Source organism: Oncorhynchus clarkii, chromosome 1 (assembly GCF_045791955.1).
Source record: "Oncorhynchus clarkii lewisi isolate Uvic-CL-2024 chromosome 1, UVic_Ocla_1.0, whole genome shotgun sequence".
Taxonomy (NCBI): Eukaryota; Metazoa; Chordata; class Actinopteri; order Salmoniformes; family Salmonidae; genus Oncorhynchus; species Oncorhynchus clarkii.
The window spans coordinates 40,827,789-40,854,898 of NC_092147.1; the positions used below are offsets into that span (position 1 = coordinate 40,827,789).

The 27,110-nt window shown below is 41.1% G+C and overlaps 1 pseudogene; it reads right to left on the reverse strand.

The window, feature by feature from the left end:
• Positions 1–12,856: 12,856 nt before the first annotated feature.
• On the reverse strand, positions 12,857–26,283 carry LOC139393686 (zinc finger protein 536-like; annotated as a pseudogene).
• Positions 26,284–27,110: the final 827 nt, after the last annotated feature.

Sequence of the window (27,110 nt, forward strand, 5' to 3'; positions counted from 1 at the left end):
ATAGAAAGTTAGCAAAAATAGATACGATTTTGCTACCATGGTCTATTTGTGGAAAAGTCCCCCTGATTAACTCTTTAGTCATATCCCAGCCTATTTATAAAATGAATTTGGAGGGCAGAAATTATTAAATATTAAAGCAATAGACCTCTCACTAAAGGCTTCGTCATACAAAAGTTATACTTAAATCAGAACTGGTTCTCTAGCAGATTAGTAAGAATGTCTCACCCCATGTTCAAGAATGGCCTTTTTCCCTTTATTCAGATTACAACCTCTCACTTTAGTTTATTTGAAAATTAAATAATCTCCAAAATATAGCTATTTTTAAAAGAAATAATTTGATCAACTTGGGACATTTTGTTAGTAAAATTCTAGAAAAGGATTTAATGGCTTTTGAAGCTTCTGATAGGCTAATAGACATAATTTGAGTCAATTGGAGGTGTACCTGTGGATGTATTTCAAGGTCTACCTACAGACTCTGTGCCTCTTTTGCTTGACATCATGGGAAAATCAAAAGAAATCAGCCAAAAATTGTAGACCCCCACAAGTCTGGTTCATCCTTGGGACCAATTTCTAAACGCCTGAAGGTACCACATTCAACTGTACAAACAATAGTACGCAAGTATAAACACCATGGGACCACGCAGCCGTCATACCGCTTAGGAAGGAGACACATTCTGTCTCCTAGAGATGAACGTACTTTGGTGCGAAAAGTGCAAATCAATCCCAGAACAACAGCAAAGGACCTTGTTAAGATGCTGGAGGAAACAGGTACAAAAGTATCTATATCCACAGTAAAACAAGTCCTATATCGACATAACCTGAAAGGCCGCGCAGCAAGAAAGAAGCCACTCCTCCAAAACTGCTATAAAAAAAGCCAGACTACGGTTTGCAACTGCACATGGGGACAAAGAGCGTACTTTTTGGAGAAATGTCCTCTGGTCTGATGAAACAAAAATAGAACTGTTTGGCCAAAATTACCATCGTTATGTTTAGAGGAAAAAGGGGGAGGCTTGCAAGTCGAAGAACACCATCCCAACCATGAAGCACAGGGGTGGCAGCATCATGTTGTGGGGGTGCTTTGCTGCAGGAGGGACTGGTGCACTTCACAAAATAGAAGGCATCAGGAGGATGGAAAATTATGTGGATATATTGAAACAACATCTCAAGACATCAGTCAGGAAGTTAAAGCTTGGTCGCAAATGGGTCTTCCAAATGGACAATGACCCCAAGCATACTTCCAAAATTGTGGCAAAATGGCTTAAGGACATCAAAGTCAAGGTATTGGAGTGGCCATCACAAAGCCCTGACCTCAATCCCATAGAAAATTTGTTGGCAGAACTGAAAAAGCATGTGCGAGCAAGGAGGCCTACAAACCTGACTCAGTTACACCAGCTCTGTCAGGAAGAATGGGCCAAAATTCACCCAACTTATTGTGGGAAGCTTGTGGAAGGCCCAAGTTAAACAATTTAAAGGCAACGCTACCAAATACTAATTAAGTGTATGTAAACTTCTGACCCACTGGGAATGTAATGAAAGAAATCAAATCTGAAATAAATAATTCTCTCTACTATTATTCTGACATTTCACATTCTTAAAATAATGTGGTGATCCTAACTGACCTAAGATAGGGAATTTTTACTAGGATTAAATGTCAGGAATTGTGAAAAACTTAGTTTAAATGTATTTGGCTATGGTGGATGTAAACTCCTAAAGCCTCCTTCACCCATGCTGCCAAACATACCCTCGTAAAACTGACTATCCTACCAATCCTTGACTTTGGCGATTTCATTTACAAAATAGCCTCCAACACTCTACTCAGCAAATTGGATGTAGTCTATCACAGTGCCATCCGTTTTGTCACCAAAGCCCCATATACTACCCACCACTGCGACCTGTATGCTCTCGTTGGCTGGCCCTCGCTTCATATTGGACGCCAATCCCACTGGCTCCAGGTCATCAATAAGGCTTTGCTAGGTAAAGCCCTGCCTTATCTCAGCTCACTGGTCACCATAGCAGCAACCCGTAGAATGTGCTCCAGCAGGTACAGTATATTTCACTCGTCATCCCCAAGCCAACTCCTCCTTTGGCCGCCTTTCCTTCCAGTTCTCTGCTGCCAATGACTGGAACGAATTGCAAAAATCACTGAAGCTGGAGTCTTCTATCTCCCTCACTAACTTTAAGCATCAGCTGTCAGAGCAGCTTACCGATCATTGCAACTGTAAGCAGCCCATCCATAAATAGCCCACCCAACCTCATCCCCATATTGTTTTGTTTTTTTGCTCCTTTGCACCCTAGTATCTCTACTTGCACATTCATATTCTGCACATCTATCACTTCAGTGTTTAACTGCTAAACTGTAATTATTTCACCACTATGGCCTATTTATTGCTTTACCTCCCTAATCTTACTACATTTGCACACACTGTTTTCTAGATTTTTCTATTGTGTTATTGACTGTAGGTTTGTTTTATCCCATGTGTAACTCTGTGTTGTTTGTGTCGCACTGCTTTGCTTTATCTCGGCCAGGTCGCAGTTGTAAATGAGAACTTGTTCTCAACTGGCCTACCTGGTTAATTTAAGGTGAAATAAAAAATAAATAAAAAATACCAGTAGATGGCGTAGTATAGGCTTAGGCCTTCAGCAAATTATTTGTCTGAGAATGAAAAAGGCACAGATGTGCCTTGTCTAGAATAACCGACTGAGCTGCAAAATAGAAAGTATTTATGTTTTAGGCTAGGCCTATTCCGTTATCTAAATATGCCATGCTGCTGTGTGTTATTTAATAGCCAAATAATTGCATCATTTATTTTTATAGCCGTGTGTGGCTACTGTGGTGATCATGTAACCTAATGAATCACACTTTTTCTAGTATTTGGGAGCACGGACTGTAGGCCTTATATTAGGCATTTTGACAGTTGTATTGTGAATTCCACTCTGTGTGTAGGCTTGTTATAGCCGTTTGCGTTGTACAACCCCATCACGCAGAGGCTATAACCATATCAATAAATGAGACAAAACAAAATATTGATTAAGTCTTAGCTATAACCTGTCCTGAGCGAAATAACCAAGGGGCCCCAAATGGTCAAAACTATCCATGGCCTATTCTTATTGCCAGATCTGTTGTCCCTATCAGCCACTGCATGTGCTTCTTCAAGTATTTTGTTAAAAATCTATTAGGAGGCTATAATTAGAGGCCTGTGAGCTAAGGTCTCTTGTTAAGCGGAGCCCTGTAATAAAAACAGTTATAAAACACAAATAGAGTTCTAAAATGATTCTGCAAGACACCAGTACCCAAAATAATAGCCTGAATGGCAATGCCTCCAAGTTGATGGCCTATTTTGTATTTGGATATGCCTAAATTAAACATTGACTTGAAGTGATAGGCTAAAGAACTTTAGAGAATTTAGATCATTTTAAATACACACATGGATTTCAACAAACAAATGGATAAGACTGATCTATTCTCTTTGATTTAGTTCCTATTGCAACTCAGACAAATGACTGAATTGATGACACACTGACTGACTGAACTGAATAAAAGATTCATTGATGTTCAAATATGTTGGAATGATGAGTTGCACGCATCATGCATGCTCTGCACTTTACTTGGCTAGTAGGTAAATAGGCCTACATTAGGGTATAATGACTCTATGGCTGCAGGCCTCCAGAAGGGCATCCTTTAAGGCTGAGGGGTGCTTTTACGAAGACGCATTGTGCTGTAGTGCTGCATAGAGATCACAAGCTCTTCAACTGGCCAGCAGTGTCGCGGTGGTAGGAAGAGCCTATATACGGAGACGAAGACCACTGCAACAGAGTTATTGTGAAGTGTGGGAATACGTTTACGCCAGACTTAGCCTCTGTTTAACCTCTCTCTTGTTCATTTCAATGTCCATATGTTCATGACCCGATTCATATAAATCATGTCAAATTATTATTATTTTTTGAAATCCTATTAACCCCTCCTACAGAATATGCTTTGGCAAGATGTTGAGTGATGAAATAAATATACAAATATTCTATACAAAAATATTTTGAGTGGCAAAGATTCCAGTGGTCATGCATAATTCATAGATTCACCCAACATCTGTTATTATTCTGTTTCATTATTCCTGGTAGATACTACTGGTTATGATTGCAGACAGAGCCCAGAGAATAGGATGGTGCAATATTGAATTAGTCATATTTTGATAAGGTGTATGCATGGGGATGTCCACGTCAGCCAGAGATATATCCATGCTGTACAGATACACCTAGCGGACTGAAACTGCACTGTTGTAGACATAATACAGCTAGTGCTATCTAGACTTGTGCTGGCAAACAAATCCATTACATTAGCTATCTAAATGTTAAGTAAACTCAGCTGAGGAGTAATAGAGAATTTTAACTTGAAAACATGCAGGATACCTCTTTCAGGTTTCCCTGACTTCCGTTTTTTATACTGTGTTATGCTTGTTTGCATAGCACTCCTCACAGGCCGTTTGGTGTACTTTTTTTAACTGCCAAAACTCTGAAAGGTATTATTGTACTTCAGAATTGCAACACAAGATTTGTTCAAGACTAAAATGTTTGTCTGTAATCGTAGCATGGTGTTTGTATGTTCACAAATGACATTTCACGTTTATGTTTCACGCATTGCCATTGCTTTTCTTACGATCCTAACGATGTGTACATTGTAGCAGGTATCTAGCTCCATACATCTCTCCCTGTCAAACATATGTGCTGTATATGGGTGCATGAAATTCTACCGAGCGCATGGCTTGAGCCAGGATTTTCGTTTGCATGATAGTGTCACGTTCTGACCGTTAGTTCATTTTTTATGTCTTTATGTTAGGTTGGTCAGGGCAAGAGTTGGGGTGGGTAGTCTATGTTCTTTTTTCTAGGTTGTTATATTTCTATGTCTTTGGCCTAGTATGGTCCTCAATCAGAGGCAGGTGTCGTTCGTTGTCTCTGATTGAGAATCATACTTAGGTAGCCTGTTTTCCCCATTTTGATTGTGGGTGTTTAATGTCTGTTCAGTGTCTGTTCAACTGGCAGAACTGTAGCGTTTTCTCTTCGTTATTATTTTGTGTAGTGTTCAGCTTTTCAATTAAAATATGTCGAACACTTACCACGCTGCATTTTGGTCCCCTTCTCCCTTCCACCAACGAGAAGCGTTACAGATGGGTTAAGCGCAGTTTCGACATGGTGGGATCTTTTTGTGTCAGTATAATTAATTGTTCAAGAAATGGCGGTGGAAATGCCTTTATGCGCAAATATTGATATAATAACCATCATATCGAAAGTAAACTTGGAGTCACACGATGATATGTTGTGGTCCTCCCACTACGACTCGGAAAAGCATGCAGTTTATTTGTCTACATATGAAATAAATTGTGATGAACTTCACAGGGTGGTGAAAGTGCACGGTGTTGAGTTTGATGCTTCTTATCAATAAATATCAAGAGTCTTATTCTGGTGACATGATGATCAATGCTTGGCTGCCGTTTGACAAATACAAATAATGTAATAACAATAATATCCATAATCTCATCATGTAGGTAGCCTACCCGCACTGTATCTGCGAGCTGTTGGTAAGAGCTCATGTGCCAAGACCAGAGTGGGCACATTTGCAATGTAATGCAACAGTTTTTGTGACAAAATCAAATAGAATTGAACGTGCAATGGAAACCCATTTAACTTGTATTTTTTTATTCTGTACGTTGGAATTTTACCGCAAAAGTGATTTGTATGTGCTCTACGTCATCACGCACAGCCGTTTATCCAACAATAAGACAGGTTGATGGAAACACATCTCTAGTTAGAAAATACCGATATTGTTTTATGCAGATTTTAGAATATTCGTATGAAAATCTGTTGCCAATTAGATGGACACCTAGCTCCTGACACATGTGTCATTGGTACTGGTGGCCTGTGTTCGAGACTCGGTATGGGAATCAACCTACTCTCATATTCTTAGCAAAATTGTATATGTGGTATATATTTTTTTAAAGATCCTAGAGTTCTCTTTGAGATGCTCAACTATATAGAATTAATACATACTATTAATTCATGGGGTATTAAAAATGTAGTCATAATTCGTGCTCAAGGGGAAATCCTACACATTCCCATTTTTCAATGACAAACTCATTTAGATCAGAGAGGTGTGTTGTAACTGTTGCTAAATATTGACATTAACATATTTTGCTAAGAATATGAGAGTAGGGTGATTCCCATAGCCAGTCTCGAACACAGGCCACCAGCACCAATGACAAATGCCCTAACCACTGTCCCAATATGAGATATCTCTAGGTGTGCTTATTGGGCCAGTATAGTTAGGCCCTGTACTGTCCAGAAGAAACTCTACACCTCCCTCCTAGGCAATTGGGTAGATCCGAAACAACTTGATAGGTGTAAGGGTGTAAGCAATAGGATGAATGCACTTTGAAGTAAATCTCAGCTCTGTTAAAAGTACACTAACGAAAAACTTTTATTGATCATAGTGATTCAGAAGTATCATTAAAACAGGTTAATATGCCCCACCAACATTAGACAACTATACTGAAAGCTCTTAAATTGCTGAAATAAGTCAATGAAATAAATTATGAGACTAGTCAGATAAACCCATTCATGACATGGACATGGTGGCATAACAGGAAGACCGGCGTACCGTGAACCAAGAGGTTGTGAGTTTTAATCCAAGGTGAAGACTGTTGAATAAAAATTACTTTAGAAATGAACATGCACAATTTTATCAAGTATGTCAAAATGTGTCAGTTGAAAACACTGTATTTGTCAGTATCTCTAACCTTACCAACAGACAAAGAGCTACGAATGGATCAGTGGTTCACCAAGCAGGGCCTCGATTGGCCCCGGCAACGGTAGCAAGGCGTGATGTGCAGTGATACAATTTTTTGGTGGGGAGAACGTTTCTTTGGTTCCATCAGGCGACGTCATGACAACTGATACACAGAAATGTTCTTGCAACGTTCCCATGAAACGTGTCTATAACAATATCTTGTGTCCCGAGAACATGGCAACCATGTACTGTGTATGTTTGGTGGGTCGTTAATGGGATATTCTCCTAACCCTCTGAAAACTGGACACGCATGTTTTTGCAACATCCCATGAAACGTATCTAGAACATTTGTATTGTATATTCTGAGAACATGGTAACCACAATCTGGGTATGTTCTGTTTGACATTCTACAACGGGTGGGTCTAATTCTGAATGCTGATTGGTTAAAAGTGCATTTCAGCCGGTGTCTATTCCACAAGTTACCACCGGCTAAATCTATGATGTTAAAATGCCTATTTACTCTGTTCCATCTGTTCCATCCACTGTCTCATCAGCCCAGGCAGGGAAGTTATAAACTTGATCTCCACTATAAATGGAACATTTAGAACGAACGACTGGGTCGCGTCCATAGATACAGAACAAAAAGACTGAATGACTGGGTGGTGTCTCTGGCAACCGAACCGATAGAACAAACAACCAGCCGGCTTGGCTTGGTTAGCAACCCTGGATTTGTTTCGGGACTATATCTTGTGGAAGGATGAAATAGTATGAATAAATTCATCAAAATAATATTTTTAATGAAAATATGTCAATCATTATTTGAATATGTTGGTAACCCGTTGTGTAAAGTGATAATGCCCTCGAAGCCGCTGTTTGGAGGATTTATCGGCATGGTTTGCCAGCCCTCAACTTCGTATCAGGCCTAACAACACCCGTGCCAATATATCCTCCAAACACCGGCTTCTCGGGCATTATCACTTAATTAAGGGAATGTTCTCCTAACTATGACACCAAAACATGCTAACATAGATAGAATGTTCTCCTGACTAACAGAATACTGGAAATTCAAACATTAGAGGAACATTACGGGTAACATTACAAAAACATTCTCTCTACCCTAGAATTGTTAGCTGGGATACTGTACACTTTTGAAAGCAGTGCGTCACACAAGAACAGAACAGATGTTGTGCCCAAAACAGAGTTGACAGGCACTTTCATGTCTTTTATAAGAGCATATTGTGTTTCATATTGTGTTTCTGCATCAGATGGATCAGAATGACAGAGTTTTGAGTTGCACGCATATTACATGCATCTAATATCAAAGGATCCCAGCTGTCTGAAAGATCTCTCTAGAGAGCCAGGTGATTAAATCTTGCTCTCTGCAGGCGTATCACACAATATTTAAGCCACTCCATCAAATGGGTCCCGTTGCCTGGGTGATTTGTTACTGATCAGATGGTGAAATTGTATCTTCCTCTAAGTGGGGATGTAATCAGTGCCACACACCTATGACTCCAATACCCTTGTTTTAGTCCTTCTGAGAATCACAATCAAAAGTGTTTAAACTAACTACAGTGCAACCGTTTCCTCTGACACATTGTCTGCTGAGGTAAGCCTATCTACCTAATGAAACAGTGTTCTAAAGATCCAAACATATAGGAAAGGATGGTATAGGAAAGGCATATGATGTTATAAGGAGGCAGGATCACTACTTGACCACTAGATGGCAGTGAACGCTCATGTAATATGAAGTTACTACGGGGAAAGAGTAAGATTAGGAGGAAGAGGTACAGATGACATCATTCATGGGGTAGAGAGAGAGGCACTGACCTGAAGTCTCTGCTCTCTCCATGGGCCCTCCACCGCCACCATTCAAGCTGGCTGCATGGCCGTTGAGGAGCATGTGGTTCTGGTCACTGGAAGACTGGAGGACTGACAGGAGGTTTCTGTGGAGGTGGTGGTGGTGAGGAGTCGGCACTGGCTTCAGCAGCTCCAGAGGAGAGAGGAGAGGCTGGATGACCGACCTGCCCCACTGGCCCTGCTCCTCCTGGGGACACTGAGGGGCCTCACTGGACCCATGGGGACGGCCAACCATCATCTCTGTCATCTTCTCACTCAGCCGTGCTTCGCTGCTGCTACTCTTCATTATCCTTAGCTTGTTGAATTCCTCTTCTTCCTCAACTTTGTTAAACACATGGTTCTCGAGTGCACAATCCTCATTGTGAGCTGAGAAGTCATAGTTGTGTTGGTCGTCCTGCCTTGTGGGCATCTCCAGGTCACCAGTGCCAGATCCAATCTCTGACTGTTCAGCCGTGTGTTGCCCATTGTGTGCCTGGAGCCTGTTGCTATTGGAGGAGAGGGGGCCATTACACACACTGCTGTGCTGCTGGAATAACCCAGTCAATCCCCCTTGAGATCTGTCCATGTGGGCTGAGCCAGCCTGAGGCGAAAGCACCCAGTCTGGCCTGAGAGACAGATCCAGAGGCTCATACTGGGACTTGCTGGTCCTGGGTGTGACTGCAGAGCCACCAGTACCTGTCTCCCCCTCACTGTCCCGGTCACTCCCCTTGACTCCAACACGGTCCTCCCCCTCAGAGCTCCCCTGTCCTCCCCCCCGAGTGCTGACCATACCTCCCCCTGCCCTCCTCTTTCTGTCCCCTCTCAGAACACTAGATGTCAGGCCATTGATGAAGGTCTGTATGGATTGATGAAGACCCTGTGGCTTCACACTGCTGTCCTCCATAGCTGGAGGTCCTCCGTAGGCCTTGTGCAGGTTTGAAGGGTTAGGCAGATTGGGTGCTAGCCTGTCCATGTGCAGAGTTGCTGGGTTTCTCCTGTTCTCATCAGGATCCTCCAGCCCACTGTAGAGGCCAGAAGTAGGGCTCTGGTCCTTGGGGCTGGGGCTCTGTGGGGACGAGGGGTCTATGTTGTCCCTGGTGTCGTGGTTCCACTGGGGGTGGTGGTGGAGGTGGTAGCCTTCCAGACGGTAACTGAGAGAAACTGACTGTGGGCTGGTGTAGTCACTGGGGGGACAGCTGTAGGGCTTCTCCTCACCTGTTAGAGCTACAAGACAGAACAACGGCACAGCCTGAATCAGACAGTCTCGATTACCAATCTTTCACATTCATGTTTCTCTGGATAGTTGTCAGTATGTGCTATATTAGAGACAATTGTCTGACTTGTACAACTAAATCATTGGCAGAGTAAAAAACAACCTAAAGAACCTGAGCGATTGGATCATCTCTTTGAACTTGGGTAATGTGTGTGTAAATATAGTCGACATTTCTGAACATGAACCATGTGTGCAGCGCCACACAATACTGAGTTGAATGATTTAAGTTGTGCTCTGCAGTAAATCAGGCTTGTAATCAGCTTTCAGCCCAAGCGATGCATCATCGCACAGTATGGAGTGCAGAGCACCATACGCATTGAATATACTCAAAGATGTTAGCAGCAAATAAGATTCTTTATAATGACATACTGTAGTAGCTATCTTCTAAATGAAAGAGGTGCACATGTTGCAGACAGAGGGCCCCATTCTATCGAAAGCAACCAACTGGGATTCCAAGTCAAAAAGAACATTCTTTCTCTGCAACGAGAGATCATTTCAGTGGAGTTCAATTTTGTTTCTTTCTGTGAACATTGTTTGGTTGAGTTCATTTTTGCAGAGTGAGGAAAATTATATTATTGGCTTTTCCCCATGAACTTGGTGAGCAACTTGGATTGACGTCTCACCTGTACGATGTTCATATTAGGACAAAGTCACATGTCCATGAAGCTTGTGTTAAAGTCATTTGTGTACCTGTCCTAATATGGACTCTGTATACATGAACATTTCCCACCATGTGTCATGTTAGGTTGAGCTGTGTAATAACAGCCTATCCTATAGGGTTACATAAACTTCCACAATTTTGAGTTTGTGCTTGTCTTAGAGATCCTTGTCTGTGTCCCAAATGGCACCACATCCCCTATATAGTGCACTACTTTTGGCCAGGGCTCTGGTCAAAAGTCGTGCTGTATATAGAGCGTAGTATGCCATTTGAGACACACGGCTTCAATTCCTCTGTCTTTAAGCAGCCCAGCTGTTTCGGTGCCATTCCAATTACTGTAAAAGTCATCCGCCGCCATTAAGCCACAAATATTGGCAGTTTATTGTCTAACACTCTCCTGGCATTTGAAGGTCAGGTCATATATTATACTGTGTCTTTTAGGGATGTGGCGTCTGGGATGGCGAGATAAAGCCCAGCGCTGTTCATTTAATTCTATGCATATTGATGCCTTATTGTTCTTCTTTAAGGGACTAATATCTGACTTACAACAATGATTCCTTCCCCTTGGCTGAAATATACATTTTATAACAACCCCAGATCAGACCTAACCCTGAGGAATTTCTCCCTGAGGTCAATCTCTAATGATCTAGAGTTGTTTGTTATGCTGTCTCCAACTTTAATACTAACACCATCCATCATTTAATGATAAATTATTTAATTTTTAAAGAGCCTTTCTTTAAATATTAGAATTTTAAATGACATAATATAGCTAGAGGAGAGAGGAATATAAATGAATTGAATGGAGCAGATCATAAAGCCCCACACTAATAATGAGGTAGAAAGCACTGCTAGTCACATATGAATGACCCTGAACTACACACAGTCAACTACACACTATGTGTGTGTGTGTGTGTGTGTGTGTGTGTGTGTGTGTGTGTGTGTGTGTGTGTGTGTGTGTGTGTGTCCAGCCAGGACAGTGAGCAGGCAAGGAGCCTCCTCAGAAACACCACACCCATTGTCTCCCCACTGGGCACAGACGTCAGTTCAACGTATAGTTTTGATTTACACTAGATTGAGTTGTCAACTAACGTGAATAACAAAAAATGTTACCACGTTATTCGATTTAGGTAAAAATTCCCTTACCTTGAAGGCTTTTTGCAAATCCAATCAGTTTTCCAAGTTGATTCAATGTCCTCACATTGAACATTTTGGTTGAAATAAAGTGGAAATAACGATAACCAGTTTTTGCCCAGTGGGTCCAGTAACAAAAAAAACTCCTACTGCTTAACGGCAGTCTTTCAGACAGACAGACACACTAGCTAGGTTTCTATCCAATTGGTGACAGATTTTCATGCAAATATTAAAACATTTGCATGATGAAAATATGCACATTTTCACACCAGTAGTGTATTTTCACCAAGCTGGCTTGTTGCGGATAAAAATAAATAAAAAACTTTACCATGAAATTACCAGCAGGCCTAAAACGCAGAACACAGACATATGTGACCTTATCTTTGGCCACTGTCTCTTTCATAAACACATTTGCTCGCTAATACCCCCCAGAGCAGCAAAACCAAACAAAGACTGAACACCCGACTCTCCCCTTTTCTCTTGTCTTTGGACGGGTGCCATCTTTGTAATTGTGTTGTTCATGCTAACTTAATCAGTTTTAGATTTACTTACACTGCTGAGGCCCACATTATGTGTGAGAGTAATTTTAGCGCTTCGATTGATCAACCAAACTCCAATTACTGTATCATTACAGGGCCCTGCCTCTCTCACCTAACACAGAGGATCATACAATGAAGTGGTGCATATGAGTTATACAGCCTGCGATTAGAAATGCAAAATAAGAACTCAAATAATGTGCTGTGGCAAAGCATCCAGCTGGTGGGGAAAGTGATTCATTTCATATGGAAATGCATTCTTTATTCAATGTATTCACCCCCCATGTATACAGACACACATGCACACACACACACACACACACACACACACACACACACACACACACACACACACACACACACACACACGTGCGCACACGCATTATTGTTCTATTATAAAAGTATACATGCAGTATAAACTAAAACACCTAAATGAATAAACCTTGGTGGTTTGCTTTAAGATGAAACCATCTGAGAGGAAGAGACACAAGACTGCTGGGGAGAAAATAAGTGCACCAGATGTTCTTTGATGTTTATAATAGCATATATTATTAATATTAATTAGACCACATTGTCAATGACGCATTTGGGACGTTTCCAAGTCAATTAAGCCAAATGGCATTCAGGAGACGTAGAACAATATTTCAAGGCAGGTGTTCACAACTCCCACGGTAAATCTTTTTATCAGCGTCTAGGAAAACAAGCATTTTGAGCTTCATTTGAGCCTCATACCTCTTATCTGCAATAATAATTAAAAAGAGGATTAAGGGACAGAAGTGAGAATGGGAAGTCAAGCCAAAAGGTAATCCGGTTTACAAATCAGAAATCAGTAGTGTTCAAATCTACTTGTATAGGCCCAGTTTGTGCATTTAAAAAAAACAGCTATGGTACACATTTAAAGGGATTGTTCAGCGAAATTACAAATGTAGATGTTTTTTCTGAACTATCCCTTTAAGCATCATCAGATGGAACTAGAAGTTAGAACGATTAAATACAGTTGCACTGATTTCTATCCCCCTAAACATCCTTGTCTCTCTGTAACCACTCGTAACGTGTTAACATGTATACAGTAGAAGTAGCGTGAAGGCCGGGGAAAGGAACAAAGACTCAGTGAGGACGAAATCATTACATGCACATTGACCTTCGGGTTAAGAGTTTGAATAGGACTAATGAATAACTGTCAGAGGATTTCAGGCATGTTTATGTTCCCAATTCAAATCCAGACGCTCTGATGTAGGTCAGGGGCCTCTAAAGCACTCCCATTAGTTTATATTTTTTTAAACGAGTCATTATTCACAATCTAAGATTAGAATTAGAGTATTTCATCTGTCTTGATTAGATTTTAAGAACACCATTCTCAACACTAGCTAGTATCCATATGAGTAAACAGACCATAATCTAACATGTTGACACTTGTATCACTACTGTATTTGGACAACTTTATCTGCATCTACTGTATCTAGTAAAGCAGTCGTTAACTCTGACAACTGTATCCGCTATCCATATTGGAAACATCAGTATAACTTCATGACTACAGACATTTTGGTTAGGAATAAAACGGCCACTTATTCAGGCCTAATCAATGTGTCTCAAGCTGAAACATCTGGCAACAATGATAATTCCTCAACATCTCCTGAATTAGAACTCCTCCAGCCACTGTAATACTCCAGCCCATCGAGACACACTCGATCAGTTAGCAGGCGCAGCAAACTTATCCCATTCCTAAAGCCCCTCATCAAGACTTGCACTTAGTGCCTGTATGTTCTCCATATGTGTAGGATTTACCTATCTGTCCCGCAGCAGACCTGCGTGTTGAGCCGGGGCCAGCAGTGTGTGATTGTGTTAATTAGTCTGTCATTGTGAGCATGGGGAGCAGCTGCAGAGGTCTCGGGGATATATTGTCAGAGCAAAACAATGCAGTCCTTAAGCCCCTGAGTGAGTCCTCCATTACACAGGAACTAGGGGAACAAGATGAGGAGAGGCGAGCCGGGATCCATCATTTAAAGAAGCACTGACGCCTGACCTTTAAAATGAATTAGTTTCCATGCTTAATATCGACTCAAATTACACTCTGATACCGAACGTGGCAGCCCAGACTTCCTCCGATTCATTCTCAGCTAGCTTTTACAAACATAGGACTGTAGTATTGGCTGGGGACTGGGGAAGCAGGAGAAGCTGAAAATACCATAGATTGTAGCTGTTTTGTAAAGGGCTGTGGCAGGATTACCCTTAAAATGCTGGTATTTACATGTGCATACAAGTATAAGTAGACAATATGTCAACAAAACATTTAACAAGATTAGACCTGATCCATTTATCTCTGTTTCGCGGCCTTCATTTGGGGAAACAGTGGATCAAATCCCCCAAAACCGTGTCAGAGACACTGACTCTCACCAACCCTGCTAGAAGATCAAACCTGGGTTCAAAGACTATTTGAAACATTTCCAATAGTTTGCGTGTTTGCTTTAGTCTACCTAGAGTGCTCAGGTGCCTGGTGGTAGTTTGCACTTTGGGGACGTTTCTATTGGTTCCATTGCAACACGCGAGCTCAATCGAAAACAGCTAAAGTATTTGAAAGAATTTCAAATAGCATTTGAACCCAGGTCTGTAATAGATCCAGAATTCTAAGCTAAGGAGGACATGAGGAAGCGTATATTTTTATGTGAAAATACTAGAGCTGCAGCTAGAATGCAGACAATGTGTTAACAGGATGCCATGACAAGAAAAGCATGCACCCAGGGAGTCAAATCATCAAAATCACCAGGTGGAACAGAAGACTATCAATAAAAATACCATGTGGTATATCAAATCATAAAAATCACCAGGTGGTATATATCAAATCATTAAAAACACCAGATGGCATGCATTAACATATTGTGCCCCGTAGGAAAGGCAAGGGGTTGGAATTGGACTGATATAAAATAGCAGAGGCTAATTATCTCTAGCATTCGACATGACAACATTAAAGTTAATAAGCAAAGAAAGTCCTTATTATTACTGATTATATTTTTTTGTATGGATATGCTGCTGTACTGACCCTGTGCTTCAAGACAAGTTCACCTGAATAGATTAGTGAAGTTTAGCCAAAGGCATAGTTTTATCTCCTAATGGAACAGTGCAGTTGTGTTCCATTCTAGTCTATGCATGATGGGAGGGATAGCAAATGGTATACATTTGGAACATATGGCCGATTTATGGAAGTTCTCAAACATCCTCTCCATATAAGTGTGCCCATTGAAGTCACCATATGCTGGTAATCTATTTGACCTTGACCCTGGAACTGAGGATATGTCAGTTACTGTAAAATATTGACCATAGAATACAGAATGCATAAATAGACCTATATCAAATCATTTAGAAAAACTGAAACAACAATGTCTTAAACCATCTGCAACCACTAAGTAAGGAAAGACGGTTTTGTACCTGAGACTGGGGAGGAGGGGAGGCTGCTGTCATCCTGGGTACTGCCAGTCTGAGAGAAGCATGGTCCTATGAGGCTCCCCTGCAAGACATGGCTCAGTCCTGGGCTGCTAGGCCTACTAATAGCCTGGTTCTCTGGGTCGCTCACAGACGCTTGTCGCTCATCTAATGACACCCTCCGCTTAGCCAGGAAGGCCCGCTGCTGTTCTTTAGCTGTGTATAGGTCTCCCTCATCTACAGCCGGTCCTGGTGCCATGACCTGCCAGCCTAGGTAGCTATTGAGGTTGTCTCCCTTGTTGGCAGAAGCCTGTAGTTGATACTCCCTGCTGCTGGCAGTCAGAGGAGGCACCAGATTATTCAAGCCCAACAAAGAGCGATTATTCTCCCCCTCAGTCATTGAATCATGTCCTGGTGCCAGCATCCTACCCAGCATCTCTTTCACCTTCATCCCAATGCCAGTTGTGGCGAAGATCTGCTGGAACTCTGAATGGCCCGCTCTCTCAGCGGAGAGGAACCTGCTGTTGAGGCTTGAGATGTACTGGGAGTAGAGGTGGATGTAGTGGGCATCCTGGGCTACACTAGTCATGCTGACAGATACCCCCTGGTCAGCAGGGAGCTGCTTGTTCTTAGCAGCCAGCTTGTTGAGGTGGACCTTCATGTGGTTCTTGAGGAACCAGGGTTCTTTGAATCGCCGGCTGCAGATCTGGCAGCAGTGCTCGAACGAGTCCTTGTGCTTACGCATGTGTCCCTTGAGGAACCAGGCCTGACTGAAGGTCTGACCGCACACCTCGCAGGGGAACTCCCCACCAGGGTGCTTCACGCCCCGACCGCTGCCCAGCGCGGGCCTCTGAGTCTGGGCCGACTCGGAGGCGATGTGGGTCGTCTCCACATGGCTAATGAGCTCCTCCTCATGGGAGGTGGCGAACTCACACAGGGTGCACTTGTAGGGCTTGTGGAGGATCCGGATGTGGCGCTCTAGCTCCTGCTGCTTCCTGAACTTGCCCTTGCAGAAGGAGCAACGGAAGCCTGCAGAAGGCTGGGCCTGGGTGTGATCCTCCTGGCCTGTGATGGTCATCTTGGGGGAAGTGGATCGCAGTGATAGAGTCTCTACAGGGCCAGAACCTGTGAAGGTCAAGGGGAGCTGGGTGGTGGTAGAGGCAGGCTTGGGTTGCTGGGGCTGGGCTATGTGGGGTCGTGGTGGCTGGGGCAGACCACCTAGACCATCCCTGATGTGCCTGTCCCTCAGGATGGCCCTCTCCTCCAGCTCATGGAGCAGTCTGTTCTCTTCTCTGATCCGGCCACGACCTTTCCCAAGGTTGCCCTGCTTGTGAGTGCGCAGGTGGATCTTGAGGTTGCCCTTCTGTGCTGCCCGATGGTCACAGTAAGGGCATTTAAAGGGCTTCTCGCCTGTGTGCGTGCGCATGTGCAGCGACAGGATGCTGTTAAAGCGGAAGCGCTTGCCACACAGTTGGCACGGGTACTTCCTGTTCTTGCGCGTGTCTTCCTGGGTGCTATTGACCTGGGTCATGTGACCCTGGTTCTGTACCCTCAGGAACTGTGGGAAGATGTCCACCCTTCCATTTATGCCACTCACAACCCTGGCTGAATCCATCAGCTGATTGGCTAGCAGTGCCATCTGGCTCCTTTAGTGTGACTGTCCTCGTCCAATGGCGTGGCGGCTTTATCTACTCAGGGATCTGTGGACTGTTACAGTATGGAGGTCAGAGATTGGATGTCCCAGAGTCCTTCAGAAGCTTCTGCTTGTGGTTGATGGTATAGAGACCTTTGATACCTTTTCCTCAGAGAGGGGAGTTGGACACACCTAGGCACATAATAGAAACTTCCACCTAAAAAGAGAAAATAATAGAAAAGACACATAAGGCATGAACGTGAGCAATAAGTACAATAGAGCCCTCATATTACATACTACATTTACAGAAAACTCAAAGTGAAAATTATTAAGTATTCTAGTGATGATTTGGTGGAAATGTTCTAGTTAAAGGCCCAGTGCATTAAAAAACACATTTTTTCTGTGTTTTGTTTCATATTGTAAAACATCTGAAAACTAACACTCTAAAAGTGTGAAAAAAGTTGGTCAGTGTTATTTCCTCATACTTGCTGGTTGAAAGTACAATCTACACAGTTCCTTGTAATCAGAAGGTTTGCATGGGCGGGAGTTTTGGCTTGCCTGTTGACATCACCAGTCGATAAATTGGATAATAGACCAATAACAAAGAGAGTTCAAAAACTTTGCCAATAACAGCTAGTTTTCAGTTTTCCCCTCCCCAGTCAGACCACTCCCAGACAGTCCTAGAAAAATTATTGCTTGAGAAAAAAAAAAATCTAAAAACTATTTTAGTTTTTTGGAAAACTATTACAGTAAGGTACTTCATTGTTACCATGAAAAGTTGTAATATTGATACAAAAATGGCTGCATCGGGCCTTTAAACATATCTGACAAATTAAGTATGTATGTTGTTAACATGCTTTGATCATTTCGGCTAGGAGATGACGCACCTGAAATAGATAAAAATACTGTGTTTCTTATTCCTGACTTTAGTATATTTGTAGTCTCACCTTATTGTTGTAGGGTGCTAAAAAGCTGATTACGCCTAACAACAAAGTCTTTCTCTCCATTTGCAGTATACAAATACTATGATGTGAGATGGAAATCTTTCTCTTGGTCTCATTTTAGACTGACCATAGGTAGCTACAATACTTAGCAAGCATAAACAACACAGCACCAAACAACGTATCAAATCACGTCCTACAAATCCTACCAGATATTTCACAAATATTTCAAATTGTTGTACAACCAAAAGCCAAAAAACAATGAAACATAACCTCTTCTCCTCTTCTCCACCGACCCATTTCCTCTCCATCTCTATGTACTAACAAACAAAGAGGCAAGTTCAAAACGTGCTAGGATGGCATAGGTTACATAAATACTAAAAACAAAAAGTTATATATAAGAGTTCTTTGGCTTGTAACCATAGCAGATACCTTTTTGGTATTATATAATATAATAATATATATAATTACAATCGATATAAATCTGAATTAAACAACAGATGGACTGATCCTACAGCCTTCTTAGACTCAACAACCTTGAATCAATTATCAGCAGACAAAATATTCAATAAAAACAGAGATGACTGAATAAATATTAGACACTGTTAAAACATTCGTACGGAGAGAAGCACCAGGAATGAACGGCTTTCCCATAGAATAATATTTAACATTTTAGGACAAAGTAGCTCCCCTATTTACACAAATGACAAAACACCTCACTCAATTCAGTGCTTCCTAGTTCCATGTATCAAACAGTTATTTCAGTTATATTAAAATCAGGTAAATCTGGAGTCCCCTGCTGATTACAGACTCATGAGTTTAATACATTGTGACAATAAAATAATGACAAAGCTCATAAGCAATAGAATAGCAAAAGTCTTATCACTCTTGATACATATCAATCAAACAGGGTTTATTAAAAATAGACACATGTTTTAGTTTAATACAATACGCAACAAAACAAGATATAGGTTGATCAGACTTTCGACCATCTTAAATGGTATTTTCTATTCACAACTTTGGAAGTTTTCAACTTTCCAGCTGAAATAATACATGTAATACAAATATTATATAAATGTCCTAAAGCAAAGATATACACAAATAATACATTATCTGATGAAATTGATTTAGAAAGAGGCACAAGACAGGGATGTCCTCTTTCCCCCTCCTGTTTGCACTGTCAATTTAACTGCTTGCAGAAAGAATTAGACAGGTATTAGTATTGGTAAACATGAATATAAACTAAACGTATTTGCAGATGATCTCCTGATATGCCTGACCAATTTTGAAAGCTCAATGCCCCCCTTGAAAACAAATATTTTCTGAATACAATAAAATATCAGAATCTAAAATTAATGTGGGAAAAAAGGAAATAATGGCAAAAGAAACATTTAAATAATAATTATACAGCAATCCTTTAAGTGGACCACATTTTTTTTTAAATACATAGGATGCTTAATAAGTGACAAACAAATATATAAAGATAACTTTATCACGTTCCTTAACAATATGAAAGCAGTTCTAATTAAATGGAACAATCTTCCCATAAATCTTAAAGGTAGAATAAACCTTTTCAGAATGGCATGGCTCCCAAAGTTTTTATAGTTATTCTCAGTAATACCAATTACCCCACCGAACATATTCTTTAAAAAAGTATACTCGGTCATAACAAACTTTATATTGCTAATAAAACTCATAGAATAAAAAGGAGCGTTTTACATCTTCCTAAGTCTGAGGGTGGTTTTAACCTTCCAGACTTGAAATTGTATTAACTCGCCACCCAAGGCTTTTACTTGCGATGCATAGTTAAATGCAGTAAAGAGGAACAATGGGTTCATAATGTAGAGGTGCATGCTACATAACATATTTTCACGTGTCTGTTTTCAAAGGATGGAGCAAAGAACATTAACAACTTCATAATTAAGAACATTAGAACAACATGGAAGAATCACTATCACTCCCTACATACCAACGCTATGGAACAATCCTTGGATAGCTTTTTAGAATTCACAGATACGTTGGTCCACATGAAAATCTAAAGGCATAGAATGTACGTATAATCCACTATGAACTAATGTATAGATTTTTTTAAATATAAAACCTACAGCAAAATGGTATGTCTTAAGTGTAAAATGAACAATGACTCAATAATCCATACCTTCTGGGAATGCTGTAAAGTCCAAACGTTATGGGCGGAGTTAGAATGTTGGCTGTCAGACGTATTACAATGTAAATGTACTTTTAACCCGCCTATCAGCATATTTCAAGACATGGCATATGAGGGTGCAGTGAGATACCCGATGGGTTGGACCATACTTTTCTTGTCAATCATCTTGAAAAAAACGTACAAACTGGAAATCAACCAATCCTCCGTCGTTAACACAATGGAAAGGTCAAATGCTTTATTATCTAAATGTTGACAGTGTGTGGGCTATGGAGAGAAACAAAATGGTGCAGTTTGAGGCCATGTGGCAGAGAGTGATGCTGGAGATGGGGGTATGAGCAGGTGGGTCTGGGGCTGGGCAGGGTGATGTTGTTCATGTTTGTGTTTGTATGTGTATGTTTTGTATTGTTTATAAAAAAACTTTTTCTTAAAGTTTTATAAAGAACCATTACATTTGACATTTGAGTCATTTAGCAGAAGCTCTTATCCAGAGAGACTTACAGTAGTGAGTGCATACATTTTAAGTGCATTCATTTACCAACATATTTATGTATATATTCTTATTCCATTCCTTTACTTAGATTTGTGTGTATTAGGTATTTCTTAGATATTACTTGTTAGATATTGCTACACTGTCGGAATTAGAAGCACAAGCATTTCGACCAATAAAAATTTGATTTGATTTGATGCTCAAAAGGTTCTGAATAGAACCTGTCTGGTGCTATTAAGAACCCTTTTCTGATACTGGCTCTCATGAGGACCGCCACAGGAATGAAAAACCCAGAGTTACCTCTGCTGCAGAGGATAAGTTTATTTGAGTTACCAGCCTCAGAAATTGCAGCCCAAATAAATGCTTCACAGAGTTCAAGTAACAGACACATCTCAACATCAACTGTTTAGAGGACACGTGAATCAGGCCTTCATGGTCAAATTGCTGCAAAGAAACCACTACTGAAAGACACAAATAATAAGAAAAGACTTGCTTGGGCCAAGAAACATGAGCAATGTTGGTCTGCAGTCCAAATTGGAGATTTTTGGTTCCAACAGCTGTGTCTCTGTGAGGTGCGGTGTGGGTGAACGGATGATCTCCACATGCGTATTTCCCACCGTAAAGCATGGAGGAGGTGTTATGGTATGGGGATACTTTGCTGGTGACACTGTCTGTGATTTATTTAGAATTCAAGGCACACTTAACCAGCATGGCTACCACAGCATTCTGCAGCGATACGCCATCCCATCTGGTCTGGCCTTAGTGGGACTATCACTTGTTTTTCAACAGGACAATGACCCAAAACACCTCCAGGCTGTGTAAGGGCTATTTGATCAAGAAGGAGAGTGCTGCATCAGATGACCTGGCCTCCACAATCCCCAGACCTCAACCAAATTTAGATGTTTTGGGATGAGTCTGACCGTGGAGTGAAGAAAAAGCAGCCAACAACTGCTCAGCATATGTCGGAACTCCTTCAAGACTGTTGGAAAAGCATTCCAGGTGAAGCTGGTTGATAGAATGCCAAGAGTGTGCAAAGCTGTCATCAAGGCAAAGGGTGGCTATTTGAAGAATCTCAAATATGAAATATATTTTGATTTGTTTAACACTTTTTTGGTTACTACATGATTTCATATGTGTTATTTCATAGTTGTGATGTCTTCACTATTATTCTATAATGTAGAAAATAGTAAAAAATAAAGAAAAACCCTTGAATGATAAGGTGTTCTAAAACTTTTGACCGGTAGTGTAGCTGCAAAACCTTGTTCTGCTATGCTATACAACTGTTTTAGGTGCTATATAGAACCCTTTTTATTGGTTATTTATAGAACCTTTATGGAGTATGGTTATCTAAAGAACTTTTGTTCAATCTCAAAAGTTATTTTTCTATCCTTTTGAAGAACAATACAGGGCTATTCTGGTAAGCCATATTTTACTGTTAAAATTCCTTAGGAGTTATTGTTGTGCTAATTGACAAGTTGAATCAGTTGTGCTAGCTCTGAACAGCTGGGGATCCCTAAGGAGAGAATTGAGAACCACCGATTTAGTAAACCGTTCTCAATTGACACAAGGCCATACATGAGTCTTGGCCACAGTCACGTGGCATACAGTATATTTGAGATTTGTATCTAAAATAATCATTGAGAAATAAATGGCATATGAGATTTTGGCATTACCCAGGCTTCCTTTAAGACTCAATAGTGTTTCAAATGTACAGTGCATCCAGAAAGTATTCAGACCCTTTGACCTTTTCCACATTTTGTTACGTTACAGCCTTATTCTAAAATGGATCAAATAAATGTTTTGCTCATCAACCTACTCATAATAACCCACAAAGTGAAACAGTTTTTTTTGAATTTTTGCAAATGTATTAAAAATACAAATAAAACAGAAATACCTTATTTACATAAGTATTCAGGCCCTTTGCAATGAGACTCGAAATTGAGCTCAGGTGCATCCTGTTTCCATTGATCATCCTTGAGATCTTTCTACAACTTTATTGGAGTCCACCTGTGGTAAATTCAATTGATTGGACATGATTTGGAAAGGCACACACCTGTATATATAAGGTCCCACAGTTGACAGTGCATGTCAGAGAGAAAAACAAGCCATGAGGTCGAAGGAATTGTCCATAGAGCTCTGAGACAGGATTATGTCGAGGCACAGATCTGGGGAAGGGTACCAAAACATTTCTGCATCATTGAAGGTCCCCAACAACACAGTGGCCTCCATCATTCTTAAAAAGAAGATGTTTGGAACCACTAAGACTCTTCCTAGAGCTGGCCACCAGGCTAAACTAAGCAATCGGGGGAGAAGGGCCTTGGTCAGGGAGGTAACCGAGAAACCGATGGTCACTCTGACAGAGCTCCAGAGTTCCTCTGTGGAGATGGGAGAACCTTCCAGAAGGACAACCATCTCTGCAGCACGCCACCAATCAGACTTTTATGGTAGAGTTGCAAGACGGAAGCCACTCCTCTGTAAAAGGCACATGACAACCCGCTTGGAGCTTGCCAAAAGGCACCTAAAGGACTCTTGGACCATGAGATAAAGTTTCTCTGGTCTGATGAAACCAAGAATGAACTCTTTGGCCTGAATGCCAAGCGTCATGTCTGGAGGAAACCTGGCACCATCCCTACGGTGAAGCATGGTGGTGGTAGCATCATGCTGTGGGGATGTTTTTCAGCGGCAGGGACTGGGAGGCTAGTCAGGATTGAGGGAAAGATGAACGGAGCAAAGAGATCCTTGATGAAAACCTGCTCCAGAGCCCTCACCTTCCAAATTGTTCAACGACCTATGCACACATCCAAGACAACACAGAAGTGGCTTCAGGACAAGTCTCTGAATGTCCTTGAGTGACCCAGCCAGAGCCTGGACTTGAACCAGATTGAACATCTCTGGAGAGACCTGAAAATAGCTGTGCAGCAACGCTCCCCATCCAACCTGACAGAGCTTGAGAGGATCTGCAGATGAGAATGGGAGAGACTTGCCAAATACACGTGTGCCAAGCTTATAGTGTCATTATTTATTTATCCATTATTTTACAAGGTAAGTTGATTGAGAACACATTCTCATTTGCAGCAACGACCTGGGGAATAGTTACAGGGAGGAGGGGGATGAAGGAGCCAATTGTAAACTGGGGATTATTAGGTGACAGTTTGAGGGCCAGATTGGGAATTTAGCCAGGACCACGGGTTTAACACCCCTACTCTTACGATAAGTGCCATGGGATTTTTAATTACCTCAGAGAGTCAGGACACCCGTTTAACGTCCCATCCGAAAGACGGCACCCTACACAGGGAAGTGTCCCCAATCACTGCCCTGGGGCATTGGGATATTTTTTTAGATCAGAGGGAAGAGTGCCTCCTACTGGCCCTCTAACACCACTTCCAGCAGCACCTGGTCTCCCATCCAGGAACTGACCAGGACCAACCCTGCTTAGCTTCAGAAGAAAGCCAGCAGTGGTATGCAGGGTGATATGCTACTGGCAAACCCAAGAAGACTCGAGGCTGTAATCACTGCCAAAGGTGTCTCAACAAAGTACTGAGTGAAGGGTCTGAATACTTATGTAAATGTGATTTTCATTTTTATATTTGTAATACATTTGCAAAAATGTCTAAAGAATAGTTTTTGCTTTGTCATTATGGGGTATTGTGTGTAGATTGATGAGGGGGAAAAAAATATTTTATCCTTTTTAGAATAAAGCAGTAACGTAACAAAATGTGGAAAAAGTCTGAATACATTCCGAATGCACTGTTGGTTCTACAAAGAAAACAATGGTGTCATATGAAGCTTTACTGCTTTCTCTGTAATATGAGTAGTATTATGATTTCAATAACATTTTAAAATATAAACATGAATATAGAAAATATACTATTTTTTGATTTGGCATTTTTTTATACAGTATATATTCTTGAAAATAATGTATCAAAGTTCCAGAGTGGGATCTCTGCTACTTTTAGAGGTATGATCCAATTTGTCAGCTTTACCAACAGAGTGAATGTGAAAATGGATTCAAAATGGTCGCCCTCTGCTGGTGATCAACAGAAATTCAGCAAAAAAAGTATTATATCTCGGGAATCTGTTCCTAAGCATTCCCAAGAATAAAAAAAATAGACATGTAATCAATGTAATCAAGGTACGAAATTATTGTTATATTCAAATATAATCTCTTATTGGGTTTAGTTGTGGTCAAATCTACAATACAAAGTATAGTATCAGTTTTGCCTTTTATATAATGATGAAAAATATTATATGGACAGGGAGGACCTGATCCTTGATACAGGCCCTAAAATACAATCTAATCTTCCTGAAGGTAAGCACATTTGACAGGTGTGAGAGAAACATTGAAAGACATCCACCTCATGTTTGAAGAAGCGCTGTCCTGATCATCTAGGTGTGTAATCACAAGACTTAGAACCATGATCAGGTACTAGTTAATATGACAGGCTGAATAATGTGGTGGTGGAGGGAGACAGGGTTGCTGGTGAAGTGAATAGGCAGACCTGTCAGGTGCTATCTGTCAGAGTGAATTACACTCTTTCAGGGGGAGATTGAGAGAGAGGGTGATTGGTATTAAGCATTGTGTGATGTGATTGGGCTCCCAAGATGTGACTGTGCATATACACTGAACAAAAATATAAACCCAACAAGTAAAGTTTTGGTCCCATTTTTCATGAGCTGAAATATAAGATGCCAGAAAGGTTTCATACGCACAAAAAAAAAGCATATTTCTCTCAAATTTTGTGCACACATTTTTTTTAAATCCCTGTTAGTGAGCATTTCTCCTTTGCCAACATAAACCATTCACCTGACAGGTGTGGCATATCAAGAAGCTGATTAAACAACATGATCATTACACAGGTACACCTTGTGCTGTGGACAATAAAAGGCCACTCTAAAATGTGCAGTTTTGTCACACAAGATAATGCCACAGATGTCTGAAGTTTTGAGGTTGCGTGCAATTGGCATGCTGACTGCAGGAATGTCCACCAGAGCTGTTGTCAGAGAATTGAATGTTAATTGATCTACCATAACCCACCTCCAATGTCGTTTTAGAGAATTTGACAGTACTCTACGTCCCACCGGCCTCACAACCGCAGACCACGTGTATGGCCTTGTGTGGGCGAGCGGTTTGCTGAAGTCAACGTTGTGAACAGAATGCCCCATGGTGGCAGTGGGGTTATGGTATGGGCAGGCATAAGCTACGGTCAACGAACACAATCACATTTTATCTATGGCAATTTGAATGCCCAGAGATACTATGACGAGATCCTGAGGCCCATTGTCGTGCCACTAATCCACTGCCATCACCTCATGTTTAGGCATGATTATGTACGGGCCCATGTCACAAAGATCTGCACACAATTCCTGGAAGCTGAAAATGTCCCAGTTCTTCCATGGCCTGCATACTCACCAGACATGTCACCCATTGAGCGTGTTTGGGATGGCGTGTTCCAGTTCCTGTCAATATCCAGCAATTTCACACAGCCATTGAAGAGGAGTGGCACAGCATTCCACAGCCAACAATCAGCAGCCTGATCAGCTCTATGCGAAGGAGATGTGACGCGCTGCATGATGCAAATGGTGGTCACACCAGATACTGACTGGTTTTCTGATCCACGCCCCTACTTTTCTTTAAGGTATCTGTGACCAACAGATGCATATCTGTGTTCCCAGTCATGTGAAATCCCTATATTAGGTCCTAACTGTAACTCAGTCAAATCTTTTAAATTGTTGCATGTCTCATTGATATTTTTGTTCAGTATATATGCTAATGTTATGCATTTTTTTTATATCCATTGTTAGGTATGCTCATTGACTAACTGCTAATATAGACCAATGACACTTCTAGAGCAGGTATTCCTAAACTGGGGTACAGGGTACGCACAGGGTACGCGCAATGCCATCGGGGGTACCCCTAATAAAAATGTGATTCACATTAAAAAATATATTTAAAAAAATGTTTTTCACATTTTCAAACAGTCCATTTATATTTTCCAACGGGGCCATACATTTGGGTGTGTTTTTTTTCCTGCCTGAGTAGCCTCGTTTTACTGCCAAAAATCAAATTAAACCATCTAGTGTTCAGCGAAATAACAACACAATGTCAAATACAGGTAACCTAGTGAAGTAGTTAACATTCAATCACATTAACCGTTACTCTCCAAAAGCGTCCGTATCTGTCTGCATTAACAAAGGATAACACACAGGTCTTTCCATCATTGTATGATTTTTTTTGCGTGCAAATTAACTCAAT